Here is a 17,158-nt window from a genome sequence, read left to right on the forward strand (position 1 = left end):
AGGAATGCCACGATAGGTGTCGTATTCCTATAGGTAGATGTGATCAGCTGAGAATCAGCTGATGCAAGCTTGACTCACGTGACCTGCCAGAACTAACGCTAACGCTTAATTTTTGAATGATTACAATATTCTTATACTGCGGTATTTACAGTACATGGTGCTTCAAAGTTCTTTGGAAATTATCATTATATAGAGCTGTTTAGGTTGTAGTTCTAAAACCTGAAAGTGAATAAGAAGGATTCGGACAGTCTTGGATTCTGTATCAGTCTGTAGTGTGACTTCTAGTTATAGACAGATCAATATCTGTTGTTCTTGAAAGTGTTGTGAGAGGTGAAAACCACTACAAACTGTAGTGGGTTTTTTTTCCCAGATAAATCCAATCCCTGGTTCTGTGTTAAGTGCACTGTGCAGGGAGTAGACTATTTCTAATGTGTCCTGTTGTACAAATTTGTTTTGAATCGTTTGCTTCCTAGCAATTGTTACTATATTTACTTACCAGAAATGTTGGCATGTCTTCCTAAGCCCTCTTAAATCGTGTATCAAATTTATGGACAAAAAAAAAAAAAACTAATTTTCTGTCTTAAAAAGAGTTTTTGTTTGTAATTATCTTCCATCCTTAATGTGCATGAAAGGGAAACAAATCTGCAAACTCAAAGTATTATAGAGGAATTAGAGTTGTAAGAAGAAGATTAACACCCCGCCCCCTTTATTTTTACATCAGTACAAAATTAACTTTTCTTTTCTTTTCTTTTTACTTTGTTTAAACTCAGTTGCATCGAAATTCACATTTGATGTATAAATCCATGCAATGTTTAAAAAAAAACATATAGAAAACCCATGGCCCGAAATCCCAAGACTTCATGACTGACACTATTACTGTACTATTAAATTAATACCATTGTACTTTTTTCACATTGGCCATCTTTATGCTTACTGGATTGCTACAGGAGAAATTATATGCAGTATCTTTAGAAGTTTGCAACCTAAAAATATCATACAGGGGGCAGAGGTGGTTTAAAAATAGAATGTGAATGAACCCCGACTATATGAGCTGATTAAACTGTCAAAAACTTTGTGTCTTTGATTAATATCGATGATGTCAGACTAAGAAGTTTTGCTGCACAACAAGGAACAACAACAGTGCGTCTCAATGGAATAGTCAATGAATGTCACACCTGAGGTATTCAGGCGCACATGACGAGATGTGAAAGCCTCTCTCAGCCTTGTTTAAATGTCTACTGACCTCCTCTCAACTTATAAAGCCATTGCTGTACATCTTAGAATCTTTCTCCAAACCAGCAGTATTTTCCTCAGTATGTGCAGAAATTCCCTCTCTTCCCCTGTTTGATTGGTTTGTCATATCCTGGCTTTTTGTTCTTGACTGAAAAGCCTTTCAGTGTCTGGAATTGTAAGGGCTGTTCAGATTATAATTACCCAACACTTCAGCCGAGTCAAATGAAGAGGGTGAGGGAGGTTAATGGGGTCTCATCAGTAATATGATCTCTGCATCTCAAACCCAGATTGCTACAAAAGCAGGCTGTAGTCATCACAAACTTCCGGAGGGGCAGGGGACAAGCGACATTCCTAGGACACAATCGCAGTCCGGGGGGGGAGGGGATTTGGCAGTCCCCCTTGGTAGAAATCAGACCGAACCGAAAGGGCACTTTAGAGTCCGCGATTAAAGGTGCAGGATGTTTTTCTTTGTTAGGTATTCAAAGGAGAGTTTTTAAGTATTGGTTTGGCTTTACTTGGCAGCTCTATACTCTATACTTGTTCAAATGAGACTCCATAGAGAAGGAAGCCTGGCTTTTTCTTGACCTCCATATGAGATATCAGCAGTGTCCAAAACCTCTAATCTCCCCTGACATCCCTTTCAGAGAGAGAGAGAGAGATACAGCTTAATAACCACCCAGGCTGAAATGATAAAGCCTCCTTTATGTTCCCCTGAATTTCTTTATCTCGAGAAAGAATCTGAGAGGGAGGACGCTGGAGTGAGATTGTGCTGTGCTCGTACTTTTGCATGACAATGTCCGTTCATTGATCCTAGCGTGTCCTGACATTCATGTCCAGCAAGAAGTGAGTCAAGCTGAATAACTGAAGTGCCACTTAAAAGGTCAGAGGTCACTCTCACTCTCTCCAGACTTCATTTATGATGGGAGATTATGCGCTGGTCAGTAACATGTTCTCCCGTTTCCGACAGGGTCTCTTGTGTCAGCTGCCTGCCCCTCAGACTTTCCCCTTCTGACAAACTCTTTAAGGAATCTGCTAGCAGGAATACATCTGGAAATCATGACTCAGAGGAGGAATACTTCCATGGACAATCCACAGTGTTGACCTGATGCAACCATGAGCAACCATGTCAGGGTCAAATAAGGCAATTAATTTTCAATTAAAGAACGTTTAAGAACGATAACTATAAAGATAACGATATCTCATCCACACCAGCGGACGATATCGTCTGTTTATTCTAAGCGCATGCTCGTCTGCCACTTTAAATTGACAATAAAGCAGACTTGACTTGACTTGACTAAATTCTCGAGCTTGTTACAGCAGGATTGATTCTGATTGGGTGTCAATGTTTGTATTGTTCATCAGCTGGAAAAAAATAATTCTGAAAGTGATTCCAACGATATCATTTCTCTGTGCATTTATTGTTATAGCTGTGGTGTGGACTCAGCCATACTTTAATATTGAGAACGATTTTTAGAACTATATCTTTATCGTTATCTTTATAGTTATCGTCCTTGGTGTGAACAGGCCTTTAGGCTTAATGCTGCTCTGTTCTATGCAATGAAAGTCAATGGTGATTTCAGTACATGTCTTACATAAGGCTATGGTATGACTTCAAAAGTCTTGGAATATAGCGTGTGAGTTGTTTGAGCAACTTTTATGACACTTTCATGGTTCGTTTTTGTGGTAAAATCACTGTTCACTTTTGTTGTATGTAAAAGAGCACCTCTGAGGTGTTCTGCCTCGTTTTGCATTTCATAAATAAATTAATGAATAAATAAATAAAAATTAACACTGACCAATAAAATTAAAATGATTATTTTTGTGCAAACTACCAACCTTATTTTGCAACGCAGAAATTAATTGACCGTTCCCAGGGAGCTTGATTGACAGGCGATCTGACCAATCAGAACCCGGATATTATGTGGCGCCGCTGCTATCCGCCATTTTGTCCCACAATTACGGCCGGTCTCCATAGAAATCCATGTTAAAACGGGGTAAAAATGATCGACTGAATTGAAACTTTTTCAATATAACTAAATATAAAAGTTTTGTTGGCTGCGACGGTAACGGCAATAAGCTAAGGAATTCCTTTAGAGTACTTGTTTTGCGTAAGAGAAAATCTATCATGTCCGGCACTGTATGCATGGCTTGCAGCGCTTAAAAGTTAAAATACTGAGTGTGAAATAATAAAATATAATATGTTAAAACGTGTGCTCTTATCATTCTGTGGACAAAATCCCGTGAACTTCGCCCCGATCAGGAGCTGTATATGCACATGTGCGCTCATCTGTTTTCAATGCAGCTAAGCTGGTTGGCTGGTTTTGACCAGTATGTTTATAATTATGGCAATACACTGAAATAATCTGATAATCCTTTTGCAATATCAAGCAGCGTAACGGACTGTGTTTGTACAGCTAAAATAAATGGAAGCCAATGACACCGGGAGCCTCACACATTCAAGTAAACATAAGATGGATTCCTTAAATGTGTCAACTTCATCACTGTCAATCATTATGGTTATCAAACTAGTTCCCGCTCTTTTAAAACATACCAGAAATCATAAGAATCACTCAATCTTCAGGTGAAACGTCAATTCCCTAGTGATGTATGCTGGACTTCTCCAATAATTTCATCCACATAAATTCCACACATTTCATACAATCGACTGCATGCTCAGAATCTGCATTCAAAGAACCAAGGCCCTACTTGACATTGTTTCCTTTTTCAGTCATCAGTTTCATTGGAAGCATATTTATGGTGAATTGAAACTTCTTGTTTACTTCCAAATCTTACCACTTCCACTGGTTCCATTGAGAATTAGTGGCTCCGTTGTATTGATACAGAGAAATTAGTTTATATTTTACAACCATAGGCATGCCCGATCTCAGGAAGCCAAGCGAGATTTGACCTGGTTAGTACTTGGAATAGGAGACCAGGGGAATAGCAGGTGCTGTAAGCTTACTGGCCATCAGTCCAGGGTGTTTCCCTGCCTTCGGACCAAGAAGAGAGGATAGGTTCCACAGTCCAACAGTGATTTGGAGAATGGATGTATGGTTTCAGTGAGACAAGAGCACAAGGTTTGGTGTGAAAATTTTGACAAGCATGCGTTTGCTAAATTAATCAGCACATACCAAGTATTCCATATTTGCACAAGTGTGTGATATTTAATACTCAAACCCACAGGGAATCTGGGTATACGGAACTCGGTACAAGCCTCTGGAGATTCTTGAGATCCTTCGTACTTGCTTGTTCGTTTATTAAATATTTGGGCTAATCTGAATATGTTTTAAGCTTCCAGGAAAAGCTTCGCTTAGAATATTTTACCATGTGTAAATCCTTTCCAAAGAATTTTTATTGAAATTCAATTGAAATATGAAAAACATCAGCTGATTTTGATACCTGGTTTTACCCTGGTGTTCATCTGGCTTGTGTGCTTATGTTGTGTTGGTGGATACAGCCTGGCGGGGTGACCCCTCGTCTGAAATCCAGAATAAAGTATCATCATTACGTAAGCGGCACCAAAGACCTGTCATTTATCTGCCCTGTAGGGGGCTAATTACATATCTGCACTCTTCTGAGTAAGCAAAGTCAAAAGACACACGCATATACACTATGCACATCTATGCATCAGCAGCAAAATTAAAGGAGAACGCGGATGCAAAATACTTAAAACGGGTCAGTGAATGGAGGTTTATTTTAAAAACCACTATAGCTGTTTATGCTATCTCAATAAAAAAATGTTATAGAGTGCTCTAATCAAAACACCCAGCAGCTCCACAAGTACAGAATAATGCAGGTAGGTCTTCTGAGACACTTATTCAAACCAATCTCCAAAGTGATCCAACAAAACAAAGCCATTAGTGCTAATTAAAACCATTGAAAAGTACGGCTCTACCCTTTCCAATTAACAGAGAAAAGAGGCAAAGTCACTCTTTTGAGACTGAGCTAATTCTACTTGAGTGCTTAAACTTTAGCTCTGGTAAGCCACCGCTCGGAAAAGTGGCTGTCATGATACAGTTATTCACTGGAGAAGAGGCAACGACGGGAAGGCCCTTCATTAAGCGGCGCAGGGCTAAAGAGGCCCTTCATTAACAGCTTTAGCGGCTAACGATCAGAGAGGAGGGGGCAGGGCTCATCAACTAAATGAGAGAGCTGTGAGTGACCCACGGTTAAGAGATGTGGCTCTGATCTGCCCTTGAACCCTGAACTCAAACTACGGAAAGGCTCTGATTTCCACGTACGTCAGAGGAAACTTGCTTCAGCTAGCGACACTATTCTCTTTCACAATCTAGCCTAACATTCAAGACGTGTCAAAAAACCTCAGTGTCACTTAATTATGGAACTTTCAAAATGAAGAAACACAAAGGCCTCACTGAATGTTGCAAAAACATGCACGGTTATATCAGCTCAGTGTGACGTACTGCAAATCTATCATCCTCTGTTCATCTTTCTAGATTTCTGTCACTTACAAAGTGTAAATCTTGTGTGCTACAGCAGGTTAGCATTGGAGATTAAAAATGTAAAGCACCCAATAAACATTTAATCTAAATGAGAGAAGCGTTTCCATGATAACTTTCCTACGCATCAAAGGAAAGCAATTAGACTTGCGGCGGTTGCTCCTACAGCGTCAATCAGAGCGTGTCTGCCTGAACCAATAATCTACATTAGAGTAGCTGCAATGTTGTTTGCCGATTGTGATTCCTAGACATTTACTTAACTATATAGTTGAATAAAAAGTCTAAATATGAAGTAAAATTGCTTCAGATACATTTAGCCACAAAACTATGTGAATAGTTACATTTTTGCTATAATCTTTGCTGATGAAAATTCTGAAGAACGGTCTCTTCAGTACAGAAAATGTTAATGAAAAAATTGGTTCTATTAAGCAATGTATTGATACAGAGAAATTAGTTTATATTTTACAACCATAGGCATGCCCGATCTCAGGAAGCCAAGCGAGATTTGACCTGGTTAGTACTTGGAATAGGAGACCAGGGGAATAGCAGGTGCTGTAAGCTTACTGGCCATCAGTCCAGGGTGTTTCCCTGCCTTCGGACCAAGAAGAGAGGATAGGTTCCACAGTCCAACAGTGATTTGGAGAATGGATGTATGGTTTCAGTGAGACAAGAGCACAAGGTTTGGTGTGAAAATTTTGACAAGCATGCGTTTGCTAAATTAATCAGCACATACCAAGTATTCCATATTTGCACAAGTGTGTGATATTTAATACTCAAACCCACAGGGAATCTGGGTATACGGAACTCGGTACAAGCCTCTGGAGATTCTTGAGATCCTTCGTACTTGCTTGTTCGTTTATTAAATATTTGGGCTAATCTGAATATGTTTTAAGCTTCCAGGAAAAGCTTCGCTTAGAATATTTTACCATGTGTAAATCCTTTCCAAAGAATTTTTATTGAAATTCAATTGAAATATGAAAAACATCAGCTGATTTTGATACCTGGTTTTACCCTGGTGTTCATCTGGCTTGTGTGCTTATGTTGTGTTGGTGGATACAGCCTGGCGGGGTGACCCCTCGTCTGAAATCCAGAATAAAGTATCATCATTACGTAAGCGGCACCAAAGACCTGTCATTTATCTGCCCTGTAGGGGGCTAATTACATATCTGCACTCTTCTGAGTAAGCAAAGTCAAAAGACACACGCATATACACTATGCACATCTATGCATCGGCAGCAAAATTAAAGGAGAACACGGATGCAAAATACTTAAAACGGGTCAGTGAATGGAGGTTTATTTTAAAAACCACTATAGCTGTTTATGCTATCTCAATAAAAAAATGTTATAGAGTGCTCTAATCAAAACACCCAGCAGCTCCACAAGTACAGAATAATGCAGGTAGGTCTTCTGAGACACTTATACAAACCAATCTCCAAAGTGATCCAACAAAACAAAGCCATTAGTGCTAATTAAAACCATTGAAAAGTACGGCTCTACCCTTTCCAATTAACAGAGAAAAGAGGCAAAGTCACTCTTTTGAGACTGAGCTAATTCTACTTGAGTGCTTAAACTTTAGCTCTGGTAAGCCACCGCTCGGAAAAGTGGCTGTCATGATACAGTTATTCACTGGAGAAGAGGCAACGACGGGAAGGCCCTTCATTAAGCGGCGCAGGGCTAAAGAGGCCCTTCATTAACTGCTTTAGCGGCTAACGATCAGAGAGGAGGGGGCAGGGCTCATCAACTAAATGAGAGAGCTGTGAGTGACCCACGGTTAAGAGATGTGGCTCTGATCTGCCCTTGAACCCTGAACTCAAACTACGGAAAGGCTCTGATTTCCACGTACGTCAGAGGAAACTTGCTTCAGCTAGCGACACTATTCTCTTTCACAATCTAGCCTAACATTCAAGACGTGTCAAAAAACCTCAGTGTCACTTAATTATGGAACTTTCAAAATGAAGAAACACAAAGGCCTCACTGAATGTTGCAAAAACATGCACGGTTATATCAGCTCAGTGTGACGTACTGCAAATCTATCATCCTCTGTTCATCTTTCTAGATTTCTGTCACTTACAAAGTGTAAATCTTGTGTGCTACAGCAGGTTAGCATTGGAGATTAAAAATGTAAAGCACCCAATAAACATTTAATCTAAATGAGAGAAGCGTTTCCATGATAACTTTCCTACGCATCAAAGGAAAGCAATTAGACTTGCGGCGGTTGCTCCTACAGCGTCAATCAGAGCGTGTCTGCCTGAACCAATAATCTACATTAGAGTAGCTGCAATGTTGTTTGCCGATTGTGATTCCTAGACATTTACTTAACTATATAGTTGAATAAAAAGTCTAAATATGAAGTAAAATTGCTTCAGATACATTTAGCCACAAAACTATGTGAATAGTTACATTTTTGCTATAATCTTTGCTGATGAAAATTCTGAAGAACGGTCTCTTCAGTACAGAAAATGTTAATGAAAAAATTGGTTCTATTAAGCAATGTTTCTAGTTCAGTAGTTAGCAAACTTAAAAAGCTATACTTTCTTACAGTAAGTGTACTAATGTATGCTTTAATAATAATACAATACAATACAATACAATACAATATAATATAATATAATATAATATAATATAATATAATATAATTCTGGTAACACAACACAATTTTCCTCATAACCTGAACCTGATTTTCCAGTATTCTTTTGCGAATAGGAAAAAGCAGATAGCTAAAAATAAGAAAAGAATAGCTAGTGGATCGTGTTTAGCTGTAAGTAAGTTATGAACAAGTTTTGGATATAAATTCTGATAGAATTTTTTTTTTTTTTATGAGAAGTCCCCTCTATTTGTAACAAAAATCTTCTGTAACAACCATGTAAGCTGGTAACATTCACACTAACCATAACATACTTTACATATAAAGCAAACTTCACCAACAAAAATTGTAATGCATATTCAGACAGATAATTCAGCAGTTTTGAATGCTCAAATAACATAACAATATTGTAAGAAACCATTAATACAAGTAATTTACAAAGTAAGCTCCATATTTGTTTTTTATCCTTTTAAAATTAGCTTTGCCCATAGACCTCCATTACTGTAAATGTAATTTTTATGTTTTTACAAATCAAGGGTGAAAATCTAAATTATTTTCTGCGGTAATCAACAGCATGCCACAGATACTGTCTATAAAGCCTTTAACATTCCTCTCTGTCCGTTTTTAATCCTCAAGTGTGTTTCTGAGCTGTGAAAACGAGTATATAATCCTACTTAATTTCCATGCATCTCCAGATATTAACGACATTAGATGTGGAACTTTAATCATCTCAGTAATAAAAATCTGACGAGTTAGTTTGGTTAATTTAGAGCCAAACTGCTCATTTGAGGAGGACATCAAAATGTTGATGATACATTTTTATGAGCTACTTTCTGATTGTCTATTCTGGGGTCACAGCTACACTACGTTTGGTGAGCATATGGGTAAGAATAACCCAGGCTCATTGAAAATACATGCTTGTGGTGACGTTTCTGGCACACCAGTATTGCATGTTTTGCGGTAATTTCAAAGTGAATTGTCCAATGAGTGGTGCTAAAATGCATGTTCAATACGTGACCATGGCCACGTTTTTATTACGTTGCTTCAGGCACGCAGGTTCAGAGTTCAAATGTCCGGTGAGTGTTGACAAAAATTAATGCGCTATCGTGTTGAAAAATAGCATACCCCTACACTAAACCCAACCCTAAACCTAACTGATAGTCTTAACGAATGCAAAAGTGATATAAAAACACATTCACTGATGCAACCGTGCTATTTTATCTTCCTTCTATGCGGATTTGAGCTTTTTTGTTGAATCATAGTTTCAAGAGATACATACCGGAGCGCTTTGCATCACAAGTGCAATGCAGTATCACATGAGCTACCAAACAAACCTGCTGCTTTAGAAAACACATACGGTAACACTTTATTTTAGGGTCTCTTAACTAGTTGCTTATTAGCATGCATATTACTAGAATATTAGCCATTTATTAGTAGTAATTAAGCACATATTAATGCCTTATTCTACATGACCTTATTCTGCATCCCTAATCCTACCCAATACCTAAACTTAACAACTACCTTACTAACTATTAATAAGCAGCAAATTAGGAATTTATTGAGGGAAAATTCGTAGTTAATAGTGAATAAGTGTTCCCTATTCTAAAGTCTTACCACACATACATATGAAGCTTGATATGTGATGCTTTCAAAAGTATTTTTCAGTTTTCTCATGGCTTGTTAAAATAGTTTTGAAGTCATAACCTATTATTTTGCAAGGAATCAAAACTCTGGCCCTGTTAATAATTGTTTGTGTGAAAACGAATAAAAGTTGCCAGAGTTTTACTGCCTCTAGTGTTCATTTCAACTGGAAACTGCAGCGATTCATACTTACGTATGTTTTTTTTAGTTTTGCAGAAATGTAGGTAGAGGCACGTATATCCAATGAGCCTGGAAAGGATCTCCATTCAGGAGAGTTTCGCTAAATTAGGTCTCCAAAAAATATCATATTTGTCAACGTAATCAAGAAGTAAATTTCTTGTTGTGCAGCGTTTCATAGATCATAGCCTGGTGGCGTTCTGCCCTCTTGCGCCTTCACCCTTTTAGATTAACAGCCATCTGTTTTCCATTACCGTTTGTGACAAGGGCACTGGGACCTTGTGGGAGTCACAACTGAAATCCATGTGTAAACCACTGATTGAAGATGAGGTGCGATATTCACAGCTGGTAAAAATAGACCACACGCAAACATATGACCACACACCTGTAATTATAGCAGCGCTCATATACATGTGAACATTCTTAGCATGTTAATCAACTTTCCATCACCACACTTATATAACACAAATATGATCAAGTATATAAGATTCTACCAGATTCTGCAATGACCTTGATCCACAGCTAAATACCCAGAATTATCCAGGTGCAACAAATGTGTGGGAAAAAGGGTTGTCACCTGAAGTATTAGCTGCCGGATGGTATTATAAATACGACGTGCTAATGAAGACATGTGTGGTGACTATATATTCTCCTTTCTTCTTAACCTCCTCAGTTAAGAAGTTGTGGAGAAGTTTGTGGACAAAAGCATCATTATTCTTCTGTAATCCACACTTGTTGCAATGATTATTCTGTCATTTCTTTTGTTTCTGTGCAACACAACATGATCTTTCTTTTCTTCTTCCATGCAAACTCATGTTTATCTGTTTTGTGTGATTGATGCAGAGTAAATGATAGTCAATATTCACAGGGCCAAATGACTCTTATGATATGTCTCAAAGCCTGTTTTATATTTAGCTTTGCATGTCTCTGTCTCTAGAGTCTGTCCGCTCCTAATTAGCAAAAACCAAACAGGAAAACATTGAATAAGATGGAATGAAAGAAAAATTTAAATGTAGAAGATGGGAGAAAGGGATATTAAATCTGTTCTGTTAAGCAATCACAGTTTTAAACATCTGAATTGTATATTCAATAGTTATAGCTGCCATTTGAATAGACATAACTAAAATTGTTTGATTTTGATCAGTTTGAATTTTTTTTTGTTCGCAAAATGCAAATTCATACTTATCCATCAAACTGAAACATATTTTCTGCTCGATCATCTTCAATAATATCCTCTGGGTCTGACTCGGGCTCAAATTGATAAGGCAATATTGATGGCATTGTTTACAATACTCCGGGAGCGCATGCAACTACCCGTTATGGTAAAGAGGTATGATGTTTCATAACAACGTTCACTAGATGGTTAGTGAATCACAACACAATGGGCCAGCTAACCAATCTGAGCCCATTGCGAATTCCTGAGTGAGGAACCAGGAAGTCAACAGACCGTTTTTAGAAGAATGGAAAAGCGGTGTAGAATAAAGGTAAAATATGTGAAAAATAATTAACGAAGCATGTACACATTACAGTGCACCCCATAAACACAATCAAACCATCGAAAAAACTGGTAGACCACCTCTTTAAAGGATGCAAGCGAACATTCGCAACAGCATCGCAAATGCGTGTGGTTGGGCCTACAGGTCTCAACCTGTTTGGAAGCATACTGCAGTTTTGTGTTAATGTTATGTGGTCTTAAAAATACAATGCTCTTGAGCACAATAACCATGCAAACATTTAGAACATTTTAGATCTTTCATTCCTTGTAAATACATACAAATCTATATCAGGTCACCAATCAGCAGCATTTTTGAAGACTGTGCATGTGCATAAATGTGTATGACTTATGAGGAAACCTGCAATAAATTAAACATGAACAGTGCCAGGGATAAAAAATGGTGAAGTAGTCCTCAGATGCCATGTTCATTCAGCTCCATCTGGGAAAAAAGATGTTGTGGGGAAAGCTGCTAACAGAATGAACCGCTTGTATAGCCTCCAGGAGTAAAGCGTACACCAATTATATTGTGCATGTTAACATGATTAAAAATGAACTATAATAATCTGAATAATAATTACTTGCATTCATGAATCAATCACTCCACTAATTTTGCAGATGCCGTAGCTCTTTTGTCATTACTCAGGTGAACTTACCAGAGAAGACCAATAGAATGGACAGCTTTGCCAAGAAAACAGGCCTCAACATAAGAACCACCAAAACCCAAGTGATGTGCATCAACGCAAGATCTGTTGAACCTATTAGTCTGAATGGGAGCCAACCTGAAGATGTTGAGATGTTCACCTTGGCAGTCTGTTGAGCAAGGACAATGCTACAGCTAAGGACATTAAAGCAAGTCTAGATAAAGCCCACAGTCCATTCACTAGACTCCAGCCCATCTAGAAATCTGCACAATACAGCCTCAGAACAAAGATAAGACTATACACCAGCAATGTCAAATCTTTTCTGCTCTATGGGTCAGAATGCTGGCATCTCATCAAGAGTGACTGTTACGCCCCGTCTAGGGGTAGAGCGCAACATGAAGAAAAAAAATAAAAAATAAAAAAAACACAAGCGTGAACAATCAACTTCTTTTTGTTAATATTTATTTGGGAGTTCACTTTCAGGAGCCAATGGTGCCAAAATAATAAACAAAACGTTCTTAATATTAAACCCTCTAACTTACCTACCCGAAGTAAAGAAACTAAAATAAAATACAATTCTCTAACCTAACTACCTAATCCAAAAACACAGATCCAAACGTTACAAAAAAACAAAAGATGGCGTCTGACTCCTTACTTTCCCAATAACTATGTACAATATTCACAATAAATATTAACAAAGAAACATCAAGTTCAGAGGGAGAATCCAGAATCAAAATCGTACAACAGGCAAGGGTCGGGTAAGCCAGATTACCGTTACACAAACAATGAATATCCAGACAATCTCTCTAAGCATACAAATGGGGGTAAAACAGCACAAGCACTGCACCAACAAACAGCATGGTTCACAAAATGGCCACCACCGCCAGCACCACACCCCCCTTGAAGGAAATGCTGTCATCTCTTTTAAGGGGGAGAAGACCAATCAGAGGACGACATCAACGAGTCTGCAGAACCAATCAGCAGCAACCTGGGCAGCCACACACAAACCAGCAGAACAAAACACAACAAAACAATAGGGTCGTAACACCCCAACACATAAGAGTAAACATGGTTTACATAGTTTACAATTAACACCTAGACAGAGAATCTGCTATCACGTTGTCAGCACCCTTCTTGTAATTGATTTGCAGATTAAAGCTCTGACAGACAAGTGACCAACGCACGAGTCTCTGGTTTTGGTTACACATTCTTTGGAGGAAAACGAGAGGATTATGGTCAGTGTATACAGCAATGGGTTTTGGACTAGAACCAATATATACTTCAAAATGTTGTAGAGCCAATAAAAGAGCTAGGGCTTCCTTCTCAATAGTACTATAGTTTACTTGATGACGGTTAAACTTTTTAGAGTAGTAACATATGGGATGGTCGACTCCTTGGTCGTCTTCTTGTAATAGGACCGCACCCGCACTGTTTCCACTGGCATCCACTTCAAGTTTGAAGGGTCGACTGAAGTCAGGAGCAGCTAGAACAGGAGAACTACATAACAGACTCTTCAAAGAGACAAATGCACACTGACAGTTATCATTCCACTTGAAATTGACATCTTTGCGAAGGATATCTGTGAGGGGTTTCACAACAACAGAGAAATTCTTACAGAAGCTCCGGTAGTAACCGGCCATCCCAAGAAATCGTCTAAGATCTCTTTTTGATTTAGGCACAGGAAAATCAACAATGGCTTGCACCTTGGCTTCCACAGGGCGAACAGTACCATGACCAACTTCTTTGCCTAAGTAAGTGATGGTTGCATGACAAAACTCACATTTTGTTAGATTAAGTGTTAGATTAGCATCTCGAAATCTGGTAAACACTTCTTCTAGAGTTTTCAAATGATCACTCCAAGTATTCGAGTAGCAGACCAAATCATCCAAGTATGCTTCACAGTTTTGTACATTAGCCAAAATGCGATTCATTAGCCGTTGGAAGGTTGCTGGTGCGTTTTTGAGCCCAAAAGCTAAGATCTTATATTGAAGGAAAGCATCTGGGGTAGCAAATGCTGAAATCTCCGAAGCACGTTCAGTCAGCGGCACCTGCCAATAACCCTTAAGTAGATCTAGCTTAGTTACAAACTTAGCGCTGCCAATTCGATCAATGCAATCATCCATCCTGGGAAGAGGGTAGGAATCTGCCTTGGTTAGTTGATTAACCTTTCGGTAATCAGTACAAAAACGTGAGGTTCCATCAGCTTTTGGGACCAACACACACGGAGAACACCAAGGACTAGAACTGGGTACCGCCAAATCATTTTCAACCAAATACTGAGTTTCTTTCTTCATGATTTCACGTCTCACAGAGTTTACACGGTAAGCATTCTGTTTAACAGGTCGATGGTCACCAACATCAATATCATGCATTAGCACATGAGTCACTGTAGGTACATCTGAGAAAAGCGATGAATACTTATCAATCAACTGTACAATTTCACTTCGAGCTGATCTAGATAAATGAGAAAGCTTAGAACCGAGAGTTACTAAAGCTTCAGAACACACACAAACCAGCAGAACAAAACACAACAAAACTATAGGGTCGTAACACCCCCACACATAAGAGTAAACATGGTTTACAATTAACACCTAGACAGAGAATCTGCTATCACATTGTCAACACCCTTCTTGTAATTAATTTGCAGATTAAAGCTCTGACAGACAAGTGACCAACGCATGAGTCTCTGGTTTTTGTTACACATTCTTTGGAGGAAAACGAGAGGATTATGGTCAGTGTATACAGCAATGGGTTGTGGACTAGAACCAATATATACTTCAAAATGTTGTAGAGCCAATAAAAGAGCTAGGGCTTCCTTTTCAATAGTACTATAGTTTACTTGATGACGGTTAAACTTTTTAGAGTAGTAACATACGGGATGTCGACTCCTTGGTCATCTTCTTGTAATAGGACCGCACCCGCACCGTTTCCACTGGCATCCACTTCAAGTTTGAAGGGTCGACTGAAGTCAGGAGCAGCTAGAACAGGAGAACTACATAACAGACTCTTCAAAGAAACAACTGCACACTGACAGTTATCATTCCACTTGAAATTGACATCTTTGCGAAGGATATCTGTGAGGGGTTTCACAACAACAGAGAAATTCTTACAGAAGCTCCGGTAGTAACCGGCCATCCCAAGAAATCGTCTAAGATCTCTTTTTGATTTAGGCACAGGAAAATCAACAATGGCTTGCACCTTGGCTTCCACAGGGCGAACAGTACCATGACCAACTTCTTTGCCTAAGTAAGTGATGGTTGCATGACAAAACTCACATTTTGTTAGATTAAGTGTTAGATTAGCATCTCGAAATCTGGTAAACACTTCTTCTAGAGTTTTCAAATGATCACTCCAAGTATTCGAGTAGCAGACCACATCGTCCAAGTATGCTTCACAGTTTTGTACATTAGCCAAGATGCGATTCATTAGCCGTTGGTAGGTTGCTGGTGCGTTTCTGAGCCCAAAAGCTAATATCTTATATTGAAGGAAAGCATCTGGGGTAGCAAATGCTGAAATCTCCGAAGCACGTTCAGTCAGCGGCACCTGCCAATAACCCTTAAGTAGATCTAGCTTAGTTACGAACTTAGCGCTGCCAATTCGATCAATGCAATCATCCATCCTGGGAAGAGGGTAGGAATCTGCCTTGGTTAGTTGATTAACCTTTCGGTAATCAGTACAAAAACGTGAGGTTCCATCAGCTTTTGGGACCAACACACACGGAGAACACCAAGGACTAGAACTGGGTACCGCCAAACCATTTTCAACCAAATACTGAGTTTCTTTCTTCATGATTTCACGTCTCACAGAGTTTACACGGTAAGCATTCTGTTTAACAGGTCGATGGTCACCAACATCAATATCATGCATTAGCACATGAGTCACTGTAGGTACATCTGAGAAAAGCGATGAATACTTATCAATCAACTGTACAATTTCACTTCGAGCTGATCTAGATAAATGAGAAAGCTTAGAACCGAGAGTTACTAAAGCTTCAGAATTTTGAAGACGTGCACCAGAAAGACATGCACTTCCTAACCGAAGATCATCCATACTGGGAGAATAACCAGAGGGAGCTGCATTTACAGAGGCCACTACAACTGGAGTCACAGAGGTTACAGGAACACTGATAGAGTTTTTAGCATGAAAACGAGAAATATACAACTTGAGCATGTTTATGTGACAAACACGAGTCTTTCTTTTCCGCTCTGGGGTCTGTACTACATAATCAGTATCACTCAACTTTGCTTCAATCACATATGGCCCGGTGAACTTCGCTTGTAGTGCAGAGCCAGGGAAAGGTAGCAAAACAAGAACTTGGTCGCCTACTTAAAATGAGCGTTCAACAGTCTTTATCAAATGTTCCCTTCATACGGGTTTGGGAAGCTGCCAAGAACTGCTGTGCTAACTTCCACACAGAATGCAAGCGCTCACGAAATGAACTTACATGATCTAGGACACTCTTAGAAGACAACCCTGTCAGACCTCCAGAAAGTAATTGCTCTTGCAACAATTTTAATGGACCACGAAGGGTATGTCCGAAGACTAATTCAGCCGTAGCGAAACCAAGGGATTCCTGAGTGGTGTTGCGAACAGCGAACAACAGAAGAGGAATCTGCTCATCCCAATCTTTCTCATGTTGGAGACAGTAGGTTCTGATCATAGTCTTAAGAGTTTGGTGAAATCTTTCGAGGACACCCTGCGACTGTGGATGGTAAGCACTAGATGTACAGTGTTTAATACTCAACCCTTTCATTACCTTACGGAAAAGTCTTGACATAAAGTTGGATCCTTGATCGGATTGGATGAATTTCGGAAGACCAAATGTTGTACAGAACTGTCTTCTCACGTGCAAACTCCACAAATGTTTGACTGGGCTTTATCAAATGAGCCCTACATTTTTGACGGTACGCTTCCGGAACAAGTTCGTACG

Source organism: Sinocyclocheilus anshuiensis, unplaced genomic scaffold (genome assembly GCF_001515605.1).
Source record: "Sinocyclocheilus anshuiensis isolate Anshui unplaced genomic scaffold, SAMN03320099.WGS_v1.1 scaffold460, whole genome shotgun sequence".
NCBI classification, from domain to species: domain Eukaryota; kingdom Metazoa; phylum Chordata; class Actinopteri; order Cypriniformes; family Cyprinidae; genus Sinocyclocheilus; species Sinocyclocheilus anshuiensis.